Below are 20316 nucleotides of genomic sequence, written 5' to 3' on the forward strand. Positions count from 1 at the left end.
TTGTGGGGGAGGGGCAGCGGCTGTGTGGTCTCAGACCCCGGCAGGGACTAAACCACCACAATTTAGCACCACTATAAAAAATTATCAGAATCCCAAGATATCTAATATTGATTTTTTCAGTTTAATTAATACATCATTCATTTGATCAATTATTTGATTTATAATATCTTGACAACCACATAACCTGAAGCAGCATCACTCTAGCAGAAGTAGAACACAAAATAAGGGACCAAATAAAAAAAACTGTATATCTAACCTAAGTTTTCTGTGTGTCATTGCCTCTGTAATTTTAATTTGATCTAGGTACACCTACTATTTAAACATCCTTCCTAATTTGATTATCAGCAAGATGAAATATGGAGTTATTTACCTGCATTTGTGTGCTGTATATTTTTGTTTTGACAACATTTCACAGATGGCATATCTTCAAAAATATTAGTAACTGTTGTTCAGTATCTTAATGAACAAAGGCTCAATAAATCTAGCAGGTTTTACCTACTTTCTCTTTGAATCACAGCTGTAAGAGAAGGCAAACTCAGGATTTTGACCAAAAACTTACTTTAATCTGAAGTGGCCAGCAAGCAAACCCTGAAGGTGAGGAACCCAGCCTCATGGTGGCAATTAACATGCCCTTGCAAAACCCAGAGGTGTGGTTTGAAAGCGTTGTGCCCTCACTGGAAACCTTCCCCTTTGCATAGCAGTATTAGTCTGATCTCTGTTTATTTTTCAAAGGCCAAATTTAGAAGCAATCCTCTGAAATATTTATGACTTCTAATACTTTCAAGTTGTTCAAAGAAGCCATGGAATGAAGTTTAAGTCATTGGAGCCGCCATCGGCTTAGGCTGAAGTCAGTGGAGTTGTATCAGGAAACAAACAAGTTTGTGGCATTTGACATTTTTGATCTAATACTATCTTCTTGGTTAGTATGCTGCTCATGCTTGCTAATAGTTGAAATATTTTTTTCTCTTAGGTATTCTGTGCAAGTAAAGGTTGCTTTAGGGTCTCATCTAACAGTTTGCTAAATGTTCTATGTACTGAACCTGGATATTTGGGCTATGTTCAGATTGTCTATTCCTAAATCCTTTAATTGGCCATCATTTCTGCTTTCGTTTGGTACTCTGCAGGAGGTGATCTGAAATGACCTCTTGTCACTTTTCTGTGGCTGATGGCGTATAACAGTAGCTCTCACCCAAACAGAAGAAACACGTAGCTGGTTGCTTAATAGTGGGTCTAATGCTCCATATTTGCAGAGAGCAAGCACTCAGTATCATAGGCCAGATCATCCAGGCAGAAATGCTTAGTCAGAACAAAGAAGTCTCAGCTGTGTTCAGATTGTCCTATTCATTTTCCTGCAGTGGCAACTGGTCTCACAGGACAGAAACTTGTAATTAGATCTATTATCTTGCAGACTATATCAAATCAATGTAATCATATATAAAACAGTATGTCTACTAGACATTTTTTCTCACGCTGTATGACAGGGTATCTGGAAAGTATATAATATTGGATCCAAATCCAAATGAGGTGGCTGATTATTTGTCCTTCTTGAAATTGTGTATCTTTTTAATAGCAGAAAGACAATATGCACTAATGACTTCAGCAAAAAAAAGTCTCAAAAAACATGCACTAGCTGCAGGAACAGGAACACTAGTAGCTTGTGGTAGTATGCCTTCCTGGTACTGCAGTAAAAGTTGTAAGAACTACAGCTAAAGCTATGAAACATCCTTTCATCCAGACATTTTGACAAGACAGGAAGAAAAGTGTTAACATTCTTTGCTTCTCCAAAATATTTGTTTTTTCTTTGCTGTTATAGCAAGGGTTTTATCTTTTGGAATATAAGAAACTTCCAGAAAAAAGAAGTTGGGTTTACAACAGTTGCAAAGCCAGAGAAGCCCCTAGAGCTATGCTGGCTTGCACCAGCTGGAGGGTCTTGCCATTACTACCTTAATTCTGATAAATGTTCATGGGAACTCTATTCCTGTCGAACTGAACAGCAACTCCAAGTACCCCAAGGTGCTAATTATCTTCTTAAAAATTAACATATTCAATAGTATCTTGATCATTTTTACCCTGTTCATTTTATGTACTGAAATACCAATGTATAGGGTTGTAAGTCTATATTTAGTTAAGAAACAACCACAGAAATAAAGTCATACAGTCAATGAGCTATTGGATTTTGCTAAATGTGCTAGCTAATAGGTTCTTCACACTTGAAGGCTTTAAGTCTAAATTTGCATCTCACAACTGTTTGTTATAGTTCAGACATCAGTTTCCAGCTCCATTAAATCTTATGACTCATGTTATGCAGGAGACAGATCAGGCAATGGCAATGCTTCTTTCCAGCTTCAAGAAAATCCATAAAGAACAGTATACATTAGTTTTCCACATATAGCTAAAGCTCTTTTGGAACATATGATTAAGAGCTTTGAATCCTTCCTTTTTAGCAGTGTCCTAAATACAACTGTTCCAAAAAAGTATTTTTTAAACCTTTTTTTTGTGGTTAATGGAGTTTATAACCACTTAAGAGTTGTGTTCTGTGTTCAGACAGTGGGCAAACAGCGAATTAATTCTATACCACTGGTGCTGACTGGTTAACTGTAGTATTACAAATATTTCTAGTAGGAACTAAATTAAATAAACCATCTTTTAAATTTGCTGTTTTGGTAAGACTCTGCACAATGAAGTGATGGTCAAGAGAACAGAATTAAAAAGCCATTTCAGACACTTCTGTGATCATTGGCTATGCATGCTAAAAGTATATTTCTTTCATGGCCAACTCAAGGGAAAAAACCACTTAGAAAAGGGTTTTTATAATCGTAATTTCAATATACTTGGTTTTGATCACTTTCACACTGGTAACAGTCAGACCTTGAGGTGTGTATTCTTCAGTTGGATTGAAGAATAATATCCATAGCCCTGTGGTTCCAAAGCCTCTTCAATTAGTTTGTAAACTGCCAGGCAGCTTTTACAGGTACTCAGTGGAATCTTTGGAATGGGTGTGGAAAAATAGCAGAAAAATAATTTAATAGTATTTTTAGAGTATTCCCCATACTTCTAATTCCTATCTACTTCAAACAAAGTAATACTGAATGAATAATCAAATACCCTTTTTCTTTCTGTGAGAGTGAAGCTTCTTCCTATTCTTACTTCTGCTGATTCCTTTGCATTTCAGGAAATCAATCCTTCAGATACTGTCCCCAAGAAAAGAATGGAAAAAGATCTAAAAAATCAGTTTATATAGTTGATAAAGTTGTCAATATTTCCACTAATTTTCAATTTCCACTAATATTTCCAGTCTTACAAAGGTGGATTTCTTTCTTCTCTTGTATTAAGTCAAGAGAGTTTGCTGATTCCCAACCCAAAGCCTTCCGACCCAGCTCCAAAGTCCTCCACTATCTGCTACATAGAAAAGTAGTAGCAAATGTAGTAGTTTAAGCATCTCTCCATGAAAGGCTGGGAAGAATTCTGCTGAGCCTGCTGAGCTTGAATCAGAGCTAGCGTGTAGGTAAAATCTGTGTTAGGACAAAAAGTGCTAGGAGCCTCCTCCTGGAGAGAAGTCTTCCTACACTTGCACTACCAGCCGAGATACATGACCGAGGCCTTTCCGAGTGCTCTGGCTAGATTCCTTTTGGTGCCCCAGGCAGGGTGACAGAGTTTGCAATGCCTCCTCTCTGTTGCTCTTGCGTTTTTTCTTGCATGCACAAATGCAGCAGAACTATTTCAATAGGCATAAAGTAGAAAGAGAAGCTATGGTCCAGAAAATGCCACACGGAAGCAGCTGTAACAACATCAGTTCTGGTGTCCCAGGAGGGAAGGACAAACTTTTTTAGCAGAAGAGGTGAGTCATACGCTTTTTGTTTCAGAGTGCTTGTTTGAGAATATTGCCCATGGATTGTGCTGCTGAATTTAGTTCCTTTCTACTTCACAGTAAAAAGCAATGGTAAAATATTCCTAAAACTCTTTAGGGTTTATATAATGGGATATTTTGCCCTTACTAGAGTAGACTAAATAAGCCATTTCAACTGTTAGTTCCTCTAACATACTACTTTCCAGATGGGAAACTCTCTGTTCAGTTGATAGCTTTGAAACCTCTCTTCTGGCAGAGAGATGCTATCTGTAAGTGCTGACTTTCAGCTTGTTTTCCTTAGCAGCAGTGACTAACAAAACTATTTGAAAAGGAGACTTCTTCAGAAACTTCCAATGGGAAGGTGGCGACAGCAGCTCGCTCCTCCAGTGTCACTGCAGAGCCCATGCAAAATGCACAGCTGCTGTGCACATCTCCAGCTGCTGCCCTCTGTGCACCATGCCAGATTCTTGGGATTTCTCTGGATCAGCTTCTTGGGAAGTTCATTTCAGGTACTTTGCCATCAGTGAATTTAAAATGCAAAGGCATCAGCAGAAATACTATCCTGTAAAGAATTTGGAGCAGAGAAAAGAGAAATTTCTCAGCTGAAAAATGGCTGTTAGCTGCCAGATTTCACAATGAGCTTCCAGAAGGAGTAAACATTTACCATGAAGCAAAATATAGTGTTGCGTACAAACCAGTGAAAACAGGTAATATGATTTCATTTTACATCAGTGTTAATCTGAAGTTGTACTGACAGAGTCAGTGATCCAGATTCAATAGCGTGATGCTGAGTTCTGTTAGATGAGAAAGCAGAACAGTGTGGTTAACATTACTGTGAAGTAGACTGAAATGAAAAGCATAAACTTTAATGAGAGCCTTAATGCACTGAGTGCTGATCAGACATTGCATCTTAATATTTTGACTTACTGGCATTTTAAGCATTGATTGTTGTGAAATTACAGTTTACTCTCAAAATAAAAAGCTTTATATATGGCTGTTTTCTCTCTACCAGCTCTTTCTAAGTGTCTGCCAAATAAGAAAGAAGCAATGTTGCATTTCATTTGAAATATTAAACAAGTTTAATAAGTGATTATTAATAAGATAATGCATGAGAATTTTCTGACAGCAGGACAAGTATATCAATGTCCAATAATGAACAAGGGAAGAATAAATTTCATTTCATCACTTGTGCGTGTACCTGTGTCTATGTGTGTCTGTGAACGCAGACTCTTTGTTATAATTTTAAGAAATGCATGGACAGAATTCCTCCCTCCTTCTTTAAAATTAGTGATGTCTGTGATACACTTCTTTTCAAAGCACAGTATTCCTCAAGAGTAATGTCTTTGCCTTTGCTAAATGTGTGTGGGTGTGTTTACATCACAACCGATACAATTTGTAGTGGTTGGAGGCTTCATTGGTAGGAGCAATGTGCCTGTACACCACTCTTCACTTTAACCACACACTTGTAAGCACTCCCATGGCAGCAGATGGGAATGTGATGATTTTTTTTCCTTTGAAGAGCTCAGAACTACTAGTTTTTCATTCTATTTAATTATATAAAAAAATAAACTCCAAATGGTGTTATCAGAAATAGTAACATCTGTCTACTTCAAAGCACAGAGGGCTATGTGCATCACTCCTTCAAACCTGCCACAGTAGGACAGGAAAAGAAAATAAACCCAAACATTTTCAATCTGTAGCATCAGAGCAGGTCTAATACATATTTTTTTATTTAAAGCTCCCTGAAAGTTTCCTCCATTGCTTTGGTTTGTTTGCACTCTTAATAATGCTGAAATACTTCTCTGGAGCACTCTCCCTGGGTGACTGGTTGGATGAGAGTTATCCTGGCACAGGTGAGATGCAGCTGAGATGAGCAGACCGGGAAGGTTTGGGGAAAGCCTTCCCAGGCAAGCTGAGATCTGATGGTAGGCTGCCTCCCCAGGCAACTGGATCCAGGAGTTTTCCAGGATGTTTCAGGGATAACTTTGTACTGGTGGCACAGTTGAGTTTTGCTTTAACTCCCTTTATCATCATGGGTGAAAATATGACACTTGTTTAGTGCTAGCAGTAATTAAAGGAAGATACTGCTCCAGCTGAAATTCTGATTTCTTTGGGGTATACTACAAATCATAAGCAATTCTTAGGGCTGTGAATTGCCATGTGAATGAATAAAAAGGAAGGCTATTTTGCTGTCCAAGCTTCATGCTAGTGTGGGCTTTCAAAACCGTTATCTGCCAAAATGAGTTGCAAGTAAATAAAAGTTTTCTTTGTGCTGCATTTTCTTTTGACATTGCTGAAACCACAAAAACCCTACCCATTTTTATTAGAGAGCTGGAAGATAAATGAAAAATTAAAAGTACTTATCTTGTTTTTTATAACAAAAATCACTCAAGCCCATTTGAGCCAGTTTTATGGATGTGCTGTAGCCTGTGTTCTTCAGGGATCAGCATGTGGCACTGTATGAAGCAAACAGATGGAGCAGATCAGAGATTTTCTAGTTTCCTTCTCAGAACTGAGGAAGCACGGAAATAATTAGAGCCAGACTGCAGAGTGGTGGAGAGCCTCATGTGTTGGTTGCATGTGCAGGTATCAAGCACAACTCAGTGACCGAGGGAATGCTATTGCATATCTTAAATTGTCCATCTTAAACCTGCTTTTTGAAAAAATACACCACAAAGAGAGGCAGAACGTAAAGCAGATGACCTTTAATGGTGTATTATATTTTTCATACGTTGTCAGTCTTCGCTCATTTGCTTTGCAAACAGGAGTAGCATATAAGAACATGTATTTTCTTAAACAAGTACTGTTTTAAGGATAAAAATGTTCTATTATTAGTAAAGGCATATCAAGTCAGCCAAATTGTGGATTATAGACACATGTGTACAGTAAATTAAGAAAATTCTTCAGATGTGGCAAATATGGTCTATAATTTGCTGTTTTGCCCTCCTTATACTTCAATACTTCTTTCCTCTTATACAGGAAACAGAAACACAAGTGGGCTACAGCCCTGTATTTTCAGTGTACCCTGGTGACTGGAACAGTTCCATGTCAGCTGGTGGCATTGATGTGCCCATGCTGCCATGCACAGCACTGATACGGCCGGACACATGCCACCCCTCCATTGCCCCAAACTCTCTGTTCAGCACTAATTTTCACAATCCTCTTTATAAACTAAGAAAATGTTTTATAAAACACAGCAGTTAGAGAATTCCCCAATCTGCAACATTTGTTATCATCAGTACTCAAGGCTTAGGTGTGCTGAATATTGGAGACAATATTCAGAGGTGTTTAGAGAGGAATTTGCCTTATCTTTAAAAAAATCCAAATAACTTTCTAAAATTGCAGAGCTTCATGTACTGACTGTATTTCTTATTGGAGGGAATGAGGGAGCTAGGCAGACCCTGCAGTGTGTAACCTATGCTTACCATGGTAGCTAGATTTCAGCACTATCAGTACATTTCAGCACTATCAAGAAATACTTCAGCCCTTTTCTCTCCAAGTCTTTTGCTGAACTTTGAACAGTATCACTGTTTTTTTGACTTTAATACTAAATATCATGAAAAAAAAATAAATATCTTCTAACAAACGTAAGAAAACTAACAATTAAACACAGTATAGGATCTTGGGGTTTCTTGATAACCCTGGTACCAAACCCAAGATTCAGCTTTGGTCTTCATGATGGAAGTATGTGACTGCCAGATCAATGTTCCTGTGCATTTTCACTGGACTATTCCCTGTGTTTCACTTGTTTGTCCTATGAGGCTAAATCGTTCTCCTATCTTCATCCCTTTACAGTTTTTCCTCCTGCTCATTGAAATAGATTGTAAAGAGGCTCCTGTGTATGAACAAAATGCTTTTCCCAGCAGAGAGGTGGAGACACACTCTGCTCTTGAAGTAGGCCAAGGCAAAGTAAACTAACTGTTACTAAGAACTGGAAAAACCCGCTGAAGCAGACACTAATATAGATATGGTAGAACTGAATATGAACCTCTCAGAATGTGGCTTGTTTGGGTGGCGTGAAAGTGAGGTAGACACTGTAACATGGCCTTAAAAGGAAGGCAGCCAAATTAAAGTCACAAAATCCTACAGGTTCAGGGGAAGACTAAAACCAGACTTTTGTAAGCTGTTAACTCATGTTTGTTCTGCTTGAATTGCAGAGGCAGTGCAGACTGAGGCTGTTAGCTCTTCTTTGTGAGCATAGCAGCTAATGGACTTGAAAACCCAGTAAAAATATTTTTTCCCCATGAGAACCCAGTTACATCAAATGCTTTGGCATTTGATACTCTCTTAAAGGGGGCAATGAAAGACAGGGGAGGAAGAAGCAGTTGGGGGCAGGGAAAACCTCCTAAAGCTAAAAAGGTTTCTAACTGAAAAGACAGCTGTTCTACTTTAAAAAATCATCATCCTCTTCCTCTCCTTACCCCAGCTTGTTCTGCCTTCCCTGGAGATCTCTGGTCCTGGCTTATATCAAATGTCAGACTGTGACTGATAACCACCTGGGTGATGGTTACCATGGAGCAAAAACTCTACTGGAAGAGGAAGGTCAGGGCAAGTGTCCAGGATGGACCGGGCAGCCTCTGAAATGGTTAAGAGGTGATCTTCTTACAACTGATGAATGCTGTGAATACTAAATGGGTATGGATCTACTGATTTCCTCATTGCTCTCTTTCTGCCCCAGCAAATCCAGGAAAGAGCTTCCACCTACTTGTTCCTACAGGCAAATGAGAGCCAGCCCAGAGCAGTTCTGCCTGTAAGGACTGTGGATTGCACTTAGAATTCTGTCACTGCTACATAAGGGAAAAGGAAAGAGAGACAATGATAAAGCAAGGCTATGTCAGGGAACATTTAATCAACGGATAAAGGGTGAGCTGTCTGATGACTAGTTTATAGACTGCCTGAACTGTCTGACATGACTCTTCCTCAGTTCCAGAAAAGGGGTCAGTTTGCACACTACAGCTCTCCAAAGTGGATCAGATTGGGCCCTTGGGCTTGAATCTTAGGCTGGAACATTTTAAGGAGGAGATACCGGTGGACTTTTAAAATCCTAGTTCTCAGACAGCCTTCGACAACATGACAAAGTTTCTGTTCTACATTTTTCACATTTAGATCATAGCTGGCGCTAGAGACAATTTTAAAGAACCCCTTGATTCTCACATGTAAGACTTCATCAGTCATATCCCTTGCTCTCACAGCCTGCCTTCTAGAGACTTATCTCGCCTTCCCAAACATACCTCCCTTGGGTCTCTCACATACCCACATAGACCACTTGCAAAGGGAGGGGGAAAACACATCAAGAATAAGCAATGCTAAAGGTCAATGCTTTTCCAGGCCTTGATTCAGAAAATTGTCCTTTAGAGATTTTTTGGATTCTGCAGCCTTCCATTTGAACTCCCTGAAGGAAACTTCAAGGACATAAGTTTTAGCAATAATAATAACAACCAACTGGTGGGCTGCTGTGTGGACTTCCCAATGAAGGCTCATCAGCCTTCTCAGATGTCATGGGACCTGATATCAAGGGGATCAGGTAAAACAACTGCTAGCCGGGCTGCCAATGATGTTCTTTTTAGTGACAGTTAGAGAGCCCTGCCTAAGCACTTGCTTGTCAAGAAATCCCTCCTGCTGGGACACGAGGCAGGTCCTGATCGTGGGAGTGGGACTAAGTGTTGTGGGACAGATGTAAATGCTAACACATTTGTGTTTGACCCAGCCTGTGAGTCAACTCTAGACCACAACCTCTGCTGTTTCATCTGTATGCAATGCTTCTGGTTTACACAGCTTTTATTTTTATGGATTTTTGTAATGAACTACTACAACCTACTAAGTGCTGTTTTCAGTTATATATCCATAACATGCTTTAGCAAAGCTACAGCTAAAGTAGCTGTAGCAAAGAAAGTAGCATTTTTAACTGAGAAGAATTTCCCAAACAGTTATATTTCAATCACAGAGGCCATGCTCTGTTCTTGGCTTAAATAGCAGCTGTGTTAATTAAAATGAAAGAACATCCTGATCTTTATGGTCTGAGATCTGAATGTGGCTCAGAGGCCTCCTTGTCCTGTTGAAGGTGTCTCCTGCGCAGAGGATGCCAGCTCCTGCAGGGTATGGGATGACACAGGTGTGCGAACATGTACCCTGCAAAATTGTTTTGCCTCTTCTTTAAAGGAAGTATTTATGGCAGAGTTGTTATGGTCATGATGAATACCTTTTAGTAGAATAAAGCTATGGTGTTATATAAAAGCACCTAATCAACAAATAAATTATTAAATATATTCTTTCTTCCCATAAACTCTGCCCTATTTAGAACAAAAAACATTTCAGAAAAAGTTTATCTTAAAAAGAGTAGATGGTCCGCATATCTCCTCATCTACAATTACCTTTCCCCCATCCAGAGGACTGAATTCCCTCCACACAGCTTCTCTGTGTCACTCCATTTAGGAGGCATCTCTCAAGTGCATCTTCCATTCCAAGAGCTTTTAAAACTCTTTTTGTCTTCCTTTGTGCTCCAGTTCCCAGGCTGTGTAAACAAAATGACTGATGTTTGGGAGCTTAGACTTTAAAAACTGTCAGCTGGCTCCTATTGCTATTGCACTCTGTATCTATGGAGATTTTTCTGCCATTTTGTTTTCTATATAGTTACTATGTAATCCAGTCTACAAGGAAATACAGTAAAAATTCCCAATTCTCTCACTGATTTATATTCCTTTATTCACCTTAGAAATAAATCAATATAAAATAACTTGAGAATTTTATTATTATCAGTATTAATACAGATGACTAATGATGAGTGTTCCTGCACTATTTATAATGCTATAGAGTATATCTTCCACACCTCCTATAAACACCAGAAGACTCTGGAGTTATAATGCAAGAATTCAAAATGATCTGGAAAAGAAAATATTCTAACAAGGCTAAAACAAAAGAAAAATGTTAATGGCAATTTACATGGAAGAAAAAAAAATTCCTATTGATATATCAATAGTGTGTAAGTCTGACACTTGACTCCATGGTCAGCAGCACTCTGTGTTAGCAGATGAACCAAATGTTTTTGCCAAATAAGCTAAAATGTCACCTGAACATGCCGTATACCCTCTTGTTCACAGACAGTGTGGACAGAGAACTGCACAATTCAAATGGCAGGTGCATGTCAAAACTCAAAAGTAAGTATATGCAATACATTTCTTGTAGTAAGGCTCTCCAGTCCAGTTTGAACATAGATTAACTGGGGGTTGCATTTCTCACATTTTCTTACTCTTTTTCAAAACCCTATCCTAAATTTTGTTGTGAAGTCAAGAATATCAAATTGGCAAGCAAAAATGAGACTGTGAACAGGAAGCAAGCAATCTAAAGATAGGGGATTTGTGATCAATTTACAGTCAGTAATTAGTGTTTTTTGTCTAAGATCAGTATTTTTCAAATACAGAACATATGTCTATTTCCTGAACCTTTAGGCTATGTTAACTGGAAGTGAAGGATACTAGTCAAAGAAGTATCTTGGGAAGGCTGTGTAATACTTTGAAAGAATGAATTACTTTGGCTGGAGTGACTCTATCACACTGGTGGTACAGGTGTAAGTGGCAAATCCTTTTGCACAGGGGGAAGTAGTGTCTGAGATTTGAATCTGCCTTATTAGAGATGTACTTTCTACTTCAAACTGGTGTAATCTCTCTCAGGTGAATTGTTTGCTTGCTCATGAATGTTACCAAAGGCACAGAACTATTATTACTGGTCAGAAAAGGAGGGAAGATGAGAATTTACGATTCCTTATTTTAAATTGCTATCATTCATACATTGGGAAGATCTGGAAGAGGGGACCAGAAGTAATCTCTGGTGAAAAGGAATTTTTTTTCATTATAATGCCCTCAGATGGCCAGTGACTGGGAATTTCCCCTGTGACTGTCACCACAAAGCCAATGGCAAGCAAAGCTTAGGATTTTGCTCAAGGGAATGAAAAGGAGTCTGTCTTTGACCACATCATCTTGGCTTTGTCCCCAGGCCACACTGCTACAGCAGCTCACAGGTTTTCTTCCTGCTGTGCTCTGAGAGCATCAATGAAAGTATGGAATAAATACAGACAGAGTTCATTTTCTGTAACAGCCACAAGACAAAAAGATGGTCAGCTGAGTCTCACTAACAAGCTGTTACACTTACCTTGACCGGTGTGACCTTCTGGAAGAAGACACAATGTTCTTATCAGACCTTCCACCTTCCACTGTGAATGAATATTCATCAGCAACCTGGAGAGGATAACTACTTTCACCAACATATTTGCAGTTACATTCACACAAGACAGTCTTGTCTATGAAATTTTAAGTTCCTAGAGTGAAAATGAAGAATATGACATGGTGAAGTTTGAAAAGCACCATTTCAATTACTTTCTTGTCTGTTTTGATTAAACTTTATTTTTGTAGACACAACTACATTGGAGGATGTTCTCTGAATCCTGTACTTTTCCCGAGTCCTTTGCTCTGTGAACAGTGATGATGGTTTGAGATCTGAACTGAGCTAAAAGAACACATTTATTTTTCTTCTCATGTAATTACCAATGGAGAGAGTCTCATTTAAAATGCTAAACCTGGAATCTCAAAACCTGTGTTTTGTTGGGCTTTGGTACTTCTGGAAAGACCTGTGTGACTGTTGTTTATGAGTCTACAAACACTATAACATCAGCCTCTTCCTCCTGCTCTACAAAGTGGAATCAGTATGTTCTCAGTTATAGGATGCTGAGGGTTTACTATCTTAGGCATTTCTAACACCCGTGATGAAGTACACGAATGCAGTGTCTTTGCTTCTGAGGCACTGGCAGAGCTAAAGGGACGTTGGGCTCCCCTTGCACCATGCCCGTGGGAGCCGTGCAGCACTGGAGTGCTGCTGACAGGGAGGGAGCCATCCCCGGGGACACAGCAGGGACACAAACAGCACCACGCCATAGCTCTGAGCTCCTCCTACGGATCCCTCTGGAGATGAGTGTCAGGGCAAGCAACATCATCGAGGCCTGAAGTCTCGCTTCTCCTGGCAAAAGCAGGACATCAGCATCAACTGATGGCTGCAGCCCAGGGAGTGAGCAGGTGCCCAGCCTTCACACAGGGAGGAAGCTTCTGGTGCTGCTGCTGCTGCTGTGGATTAATGGACACTGTTGTTCCTCAGTGAGACACTTGTTATATAAGGTCACTGAAAGGGGTGAGGAATTAACCTAGTGTAAAGCTGAGCAGTTGAATTGTTTGCAGCTAAAATGTGACTGATATGCAGCTGCAAGTTTCCCATGTAAAGCCAAATAATGTCCACCTTAGAAATCGTGGAGCTGCAGTGTGTGGCAGGCTTTATAGTCTGTGAGATATGACAATTAATTACAAATAGGATTTGCAATTGCTTTGGAGTGGAGAGAGAATCTCATGTCAGCATTTTGACTTGCAAATATTCTAAAATGTCTCCCACCATAGGAGAAATAAATCTTATCTTTCTAGGAATATAACAATTTGTACTAATTAAAGGAATACAGGACACTGCTGATATCTGGGTCCAAAAAATATAAGTGAACAAAGCAAACAGATGCGCAAATAAAAAAGAGATCTAATATACCATGGTGTAAAGTTTTATCCAAATAAGGCTATGAGCGGGCCCTTCATGGTGCTTCATGGACATTAAAAAATGTAGTTAAGCTGGTAAATGTATAACAGCTGGCAAATATCATGTGCCAAGTCTTATTTTAGATTAGTAAGTGAAAACTGAGGCTTATTGAACTGCTGCAGTGATTCCCAGGACAGGCAGTTGGAGATTTTAGAACATCTTCTTCTTTCTGATGCTACTAAATTAGTACACTGTGAACCTGTGGCTCTGAAAATGAAAGAATACACAGAAATCATTGGATTGGTGAAAACAAAGCAAACAGAAACCTGAGAAAGGCATATAGTCCATCCCACCCTCAGTTCACTTAAAATGATTGAGGAGCAGGCATGAAAGCAATTCACTATATAGCTCTTGTCATCTCTTATACTGACAGGAGAGTGTGACAGCCAGTTTAATAACCCCTGAAGAGTTTTAATCAAATTTCTGCTTTTAAATACTATTTACCATTCTGCCTGCAAATGGCATCCATTTCCAAAAAGCTAATTATAGATTTTTGAAACCCTATAAAAGTTATAACAGATTTTTTTTCTTAATTTTTAAGAAACAGCTAACTGAAAATACACCCTGCAGAAAAAATAGCAAAAATCTTATCTCTGGGGACTTCGGTATTTTCTTTTTGTTTGTTTGTTTGTTTTTTCATCTTCATTAATAGAAGTATTTTTAAAAGTTTAAATTAGGACTGTACCCTTAGTCACCACCAGTTAAATGGAAAACATCTTTTTAAAGACTAAATTAAATTTCTGCTGAGGTGACCAGTGTAACTCAGACTGCAAAACAACTTAAGGGAAGGAGCACAGGACAATGATTATGATAAATGTGTCAAGCAGTGAAGAAGTTGCCATAAGACTTGGTATCGGGTTTGGTTGTGCACAACCTCAATGAAGTCTGAGTAAAGGCACTGTGTGTAGAAATAAGGAAGCTTCTGATTTTTCTAAGCAATAAATGTCACATATCCCCCCATCTAAGGGAACCTTAATGGGTGAAATCTCCACCGCTTTGAATCCACAGCCTTCAGCACACGTCAAGCTTTGTGGTAACTCAGGGACAGTTTTACTTGTGATGATGCGGACAGGTGGTGGCCCAGGGGCTTCCTTGGTCCCCTTGCTGGTACTGCCTGGAATGCCTGCCTGCTCCGTGCCTGGACACTCTGACCTTCTTTCTGAGGGGTGCCTTGCCAGGTGTTGGAGGGGTTCATCTCTATATAGTTTTATGGTGGTTCTCTGAGATGGTGTGATTTAATTTTTCAAGGAGTAAACAGCAGTGTTGGGAGAATTTTCCTGGAGTGCCATTGACCTTGAAATTCTCTGTCTCTTAGTCTGGCAGAGCTAGATTTTACCCACCTCCTTTTGGCATGAGTATGCCTTACAATTCAAAGGGTGATTAGACAGCGATATATGATTATAAAGTCTGGGTTTGTTTTTTTTAATCTGAGTAGACAGACTATGTACATGATAGTGAATCTGGGACATCTCCCTAAGATTTTTTAGAAAGTGCTTGAAGCAAGGGCTATGTGTTTTCAGACGTAAATACAAACACATGATATAAACATCCTTACATGATGTTTTATATTTTTTCTTGGTTTTCTTTTTTTTGTTTGTTTTCTTTTTTTTCAGCTTTACAAAGCAATAAACTCCTAATTGTAGAAATGTGGACAGGAAATAACAAAATAAGATTCAATCTGGAGAACTGTGGGCTGATACATCAGATGAAAAAATAATTCAAAACATATATATTCAAGAAGAAAAATAAAAGGTAATTGGAAAGCAGTAATATAGAAGAGACCTAAGGGTAGCATTAGACAGGAAATTACAACGCCATTTCAAATGCAACGTAGTAATAACTTACATGGAATAATATTTTATCCATCTGACTGAAGATCTCAAAATGATTCATGGGCTTCACACATTGCAATCATTTTGCCCATCACTGGGAAACATTCATCTTCAAGGTATGTTTTCTTATATTTTATACTTTTGTCACCCTTTAAGTACATATGGTTATTTGTAATTATATTTTGCTGCTCAGGTCTCTGCTGCATGGTGGTGGGGGTGGCATCAGGACTCCCAGGGCTGTTGGAGGGGTGAGGGCAGTGACTGAGTTTCGTTGAAGCTACAGTGGTGTGTCCGGAGCAGCTGCTGGTAGGAATCATCCTTCAAGGGACCTCCCAGTTTCCTTTTAAAGCTGCCTTAGTTTTGAAGAAAGCATTCAGCTGGAGCTTTCCCTAGAAAGTCGGTGTCCTGGGCAGCCCCCTGCCTGCACACAGCTGTTCAGGGAGCTCAGAAGGAGAGGAGGTTTTCCTTGGTGGAGAATTTCAAGCAAATATTGGGTTGGTTTGCAGAGAAAATGCCTTGTGCCAGAACATCATGGGTTTATACTTTACAAACAGAGACTAGCTTTCAGCGATTTTATAGCACTTGGGTGATCCATGAATATAACTCATTAATTATAAACTTAACAGAGGATCTACTATTATGTTTTTTTAAAAATGCAGTCTAATTTGTAATTTTTGGGGGTGGTAAGCTCTTGCTGTGTGTGCTTATTCTTAATTCAATAATCACACAGCACTGTTTGCCTATGTGGATATCTAAATCAACCATTCAGAAAACAGCAACAGGGTGAACCTGAGAAATAGCATTACTACAACTATTCTCTGCTACTTCCTGGCATTTCTGTTAACATTAAAGACCTCTTTTAAATGTCTTGGTTTTCTACAGTCATTCATTTTATCCATAATATTCAAATTATAAAAGCCTAGTTTTCTTCTCATCAGCACTCCATGATTTTATTAACTGGCCTGATTTAGCTTAAATGCACAACAATGTGTTGTAGATCACACAGAAAAAAAGACTACTCACTTTCTACTGTGATTTTTCCAGAATTCTTTATAAGCAGAGATACTTGCTACAAACAAGATAGTAAATGTCATTCTTGAGGAAACACCCAGGGTTCAGTGATAACAGCTGCACGCACACCACTGCAACATCAAATGGTTTGTTCTGGGGAAAGTGATTGCTCTGACTCCCTGACGCTCTGTGTATTCAGAAAAAATGTAAGAAGGAGTATTTTCAAAAAGACAGTTATGAGTACTTATCGTTCCTCTACTGGTATGTACCTCCGCATGTGTCTACATACTAGTTTCCATTTATGTAATGGGGATTTTCCAGAAGTAGGTATTCACCACTGAAATATTTAGATCTTGCAGCTGCAGGTACAGCTTTGGGTTTGGAAGCTGGAGAGAGCCCAGATGATTCCAGCTTTTGTTTGTTCCTGTTCTCTGAATTGCTTTGGATGCCTACTCCAGCTCCTACAGCTAACACATTGCCCTTCTTGCAGTTAGTAAAGCAAAAGGATGTCGTCTTGACACTTTTCTATTGGGCTTGCTTTGGAAGATACAATGAACAGAAAAAAAATCTGTCTTGCATGTTGAAAAAGATGTGGCATATAAGGCTTCTTATGCCCTTATATAGAGAAAAAATATGGCATATAAGACTTCTTATACCCTATATATAGAGCGCCCTGGAGTGCTTGAAATGCACAAAATAGCTGTGAGAACAGGCTGGACTCTGAAATGCAGATGTCATTGTAGAGGGTCTGCCCTGAGGCTGCTGCCAATGTGAGCACCCACCAGAGTCACCCCTGGCTGAGATTTGGAGATTGTGCTGACAGACTCTCAGGAGATGGAGAAATAATTTCAGGGTAGGATGATTAAAATTACATTGCTTTACTGACGCAGTGCACACAATGTATCTTCCAAGCTTGCTGAAGTATTACCGATAACAGCATTACAGGTACTGCCCCACCTCACTGCCCACTTCAGGAGTCCAGAGCATCCTGTCTCATCAGCACCATGCAGAATCATAATCTAGTCCTGGGTTAATTGCTAAAGGCACCCAAATGCATGCTAATGAAAGATAGTGCCACCCTGAATGAAAGTGAGCAAACACTGTGGGGTTCTTTTTAATTATGTTATTCACTGATTTACAAAGAAAAAAAAAGGCTTGAAAATCATTTATTGGAGAAGTATTATGCATGTGTACATATGACTGCTGAAAGTCAAAGAGAAGAAAGGATTGTTCACAAATAAGTTCTTCAACATCAGGCTGAAAAATAACCAAAGGAACTGTTCAGGAGAATGACTTAAATAAATTTATGGATCTGCATTTTATTATATGTAGGGAAAACATATCCTGTGAGGCGGATGTATGGCTTTATCTGGAACTGAATTTAGGCCTAAAATTAGGATTGTTTTTCATAATGAAGGATTGTTAAGAAGTAATGATTTTGTTGATCAGGTATTCCTGTTTGGTAAGTATTTCTGCTGGATTTATGTATCCAGACCAAGTATCTATATCTGCAACAGCTCACAGACGCATCACATCTGAATTCTTCTGGCAGCTTAGGTGTTGGTTTGATTCAGTCTGTAATCTCAGTTTTCTGATTGGGTGCTCAATATGGAGCATTTCATGTGAAGTCAGAGTATACTGGCTGTGTGGTTTGATATCTGTGACACTAAAATGCTTTTCTTACTTTCTTCAGTTTCTCTCCCAGTGTGAAGCATTCAGTTATTCAAATATTTGTAAAGGGTTTGTTTCTAAAGATATTAAGTACTCACACATCTCTTTTCATCTTATTTGAATATTCTCTATGTGCTGTTGGAAGTCCTTTATCAGAAAGATCTAAAATCCACAGGATTAGTAAGTAAATGCTCTTTCAAAGGGGCAACATATTTCTGTATTTTAGAGCATACCAAGACATCATTGCAGGCTCTTGCTGAAAACTATTTAAAGTAGCTCAACTTTGCTTGCTTCCTTTTGACATTAGGAATATTTATGAGATGATTGTTAAGATAGACATAATACTAACAACATTTTTGTCCCCCTTCTCTTTTTTTCAGCTTGGAGTGAGTGGGAATTTAACTACTTGTTTCCAATTTAAAAAAAAAAAAAAAATTAGTTATGTGATCACAAGTCAGTCTCTCTGTTGTACTTTACCCTGGACACTAGGAAGCAGATCTTGTGTTGCAGCCATCCATCTAGTACACACATCCATGGTGTTCAAAATGTTCGGCTGGCAGAACCACCTCTGACATAGATCCTTCTGCACTTCGAAGTGGCCAGCACCCCCAGCCTGCAACAGTGGCCTGGGGCAGGGAAGGACACTGCTTTGTCCTGAGAAGCAACAGGAGTGGCACAAAGGACACATTAGTACAGAAGATGCCAAGCAGGACAGCTCATCCCAACTGTGGAACAGTTTCCTTCCAAAAAATGCTTAAAATACAATTTGGGTCATCATACTGTGTTGTCAGCTGTTCAGTTGCTATGTGGAAGGTACGTGATCCACTCAGCCCATTCAGGAAAGTGGATGTAAGAACTAAGACATGCTCTGCTGGGCTTGATGAACGATCTGCCTAGCCCAGATCCTGCCATGGGCTCAAAGGGAATGCCAAGGGAAGCGTGTAAGGGCAAGAAGAATGCGTGACAGTACTTGCCCAGCATGTTTTCCCTGTTTCCAGCTTATCGTGACTGAGGGGTTTCCATAGTTGTAGGCAGCATCTTTGTACACCACAGCCCTCGGTGGCCTTTTCTTCCAGTGGTCTATGCAGTTGCTTTCTAAACCCCTGTAAACTTGTAGCTGCAGTAGCATTTTCATAGCTCAGGGAGGAATTCCCCCAAATCAGGACTGGGCACACCATTCAAGGAGCGGACACTGTACAGTTTTATACAGGGAAACCTATAGCATTACAATCACTGGAATACATGGGCTCTGTGACGGGGGAAGCACCCTGTGCCACTCACGGAGCAAACTGGTAGGTCCAGCAAGGTGTTTAACCCACCTTCCTCTCACAGTGCCATTGCTCTATGGGTGAAGAGAAGACATTATACTGCAGGGTCACTGGTGCAGATCCTACTGATTGCTAAGCACCCCACGATAAACTAAAAACAAATAAGCATATAATATATAAAGAAAGAAGGGTCATGAAGGAAAACTATGTATTTGAGAAAATTCTTTGAAACTTGAGTTTGTGTGGTCAGATAATTTCTAAATTTTCTAAACCACTCACAAAACCACTCACTTGTAACCTGTGGAGAGTAAGTGCTAGGACAAAATTAATTCAGAAAGTGAACTTGACAGCATCATATTTTATGTCTTTATCTTTTCATCTGTGCATTTTTCTGTAGCCCACAAAGTATTCAGCAATAAATCATACATCTTGACCTTAGATGTCTTCTTCTGTAAGTTAATCTCTTTGGATAAATACTGCACTTTGGACATGCCTTTTAATTTTATCTGTTTGTTTACTTTGCTTATTTTCACCTGTAGTGCAATTTACAGTGTGGGTGTCCTCTTTTAACACCACATGCATTCATGTTAGGAGCTTACCTTTCCCCAGCAGGGAGGAAATAGAGGCTTGGTGTACAAGCTTTTCTCTGTGCTTTCCACACAAAACCCAAATGCATTTAACCATAGCAGAGAATACAAGGCTGTGTGAATGTTAACATGTTTAAGCAACCTCCCAACATCCCAGGCTCCTACATCTTTACTGCTATGGTTGCTCATGAAACCTGGATTAAGCTGGCATGTGTTACTATCATTCCTTCTTTCTGCAATGTAGATATATTTATTATGTCTTATTCTCCTAATCCTTACGGCCAGCAGCAATTCAGATTAAATGATTCATTTGAACATCTGATCCAAACATAAAATGTTGGATCCTGTTAAAGGCTTTGTCCCTCACGGCTATAAGGTTTCCCAAGATTGCAAAACAGAGGTGCTGTCTCTCTTCTCCATTTCCCTGTGAGTTTGGATGCACTCAGCAAAATTGCCAATCCTTTGTTTTGCCAGTCTTC

General features: G+C 39.3%; 1 long non-coding RNA gene across 2 annotated transcripts; it reads left to right on the forward strand.

Annotated features, from left to right (window-relative positions):
- Positions 1–3659: 3659 nt before the first annotated feature.
- On the forward strand, positions 3660–19688 carry LOC141943693 (uncharacterized). 2 transcript variants are annotated; one of them, XR_012629035.1, is made up of 3 exons: positions 3660–3838; positions 15082–15416; positions 18363–19688. It is a non-coding gene; the product is annotated as an uncharacterized LOC141943693 (long non-coding RNA). The 2 variants fall into 2 exon arrangements; XR_012629036.1 differs by lacking the exon at positions 3660–3838 and adding an exon at positions 4219–4356.
- Positions 19689–20316: the final 628 nt, after the last annotated feature.

Source organism: Strix uralensis, chromosome 5 (assembly GCF_047716275.1).
Source record: "Strix uralensis isolate ZFMK-TIS-50842 chromosome 5, bStrUra1, whole genome shotgun sequence".
Classification (NCBI taxonomy): Eukaryota; Metazoa; Chordata; class Aves; order Strigiformes; family Strigidae; genus Strix; species Strix uralensis.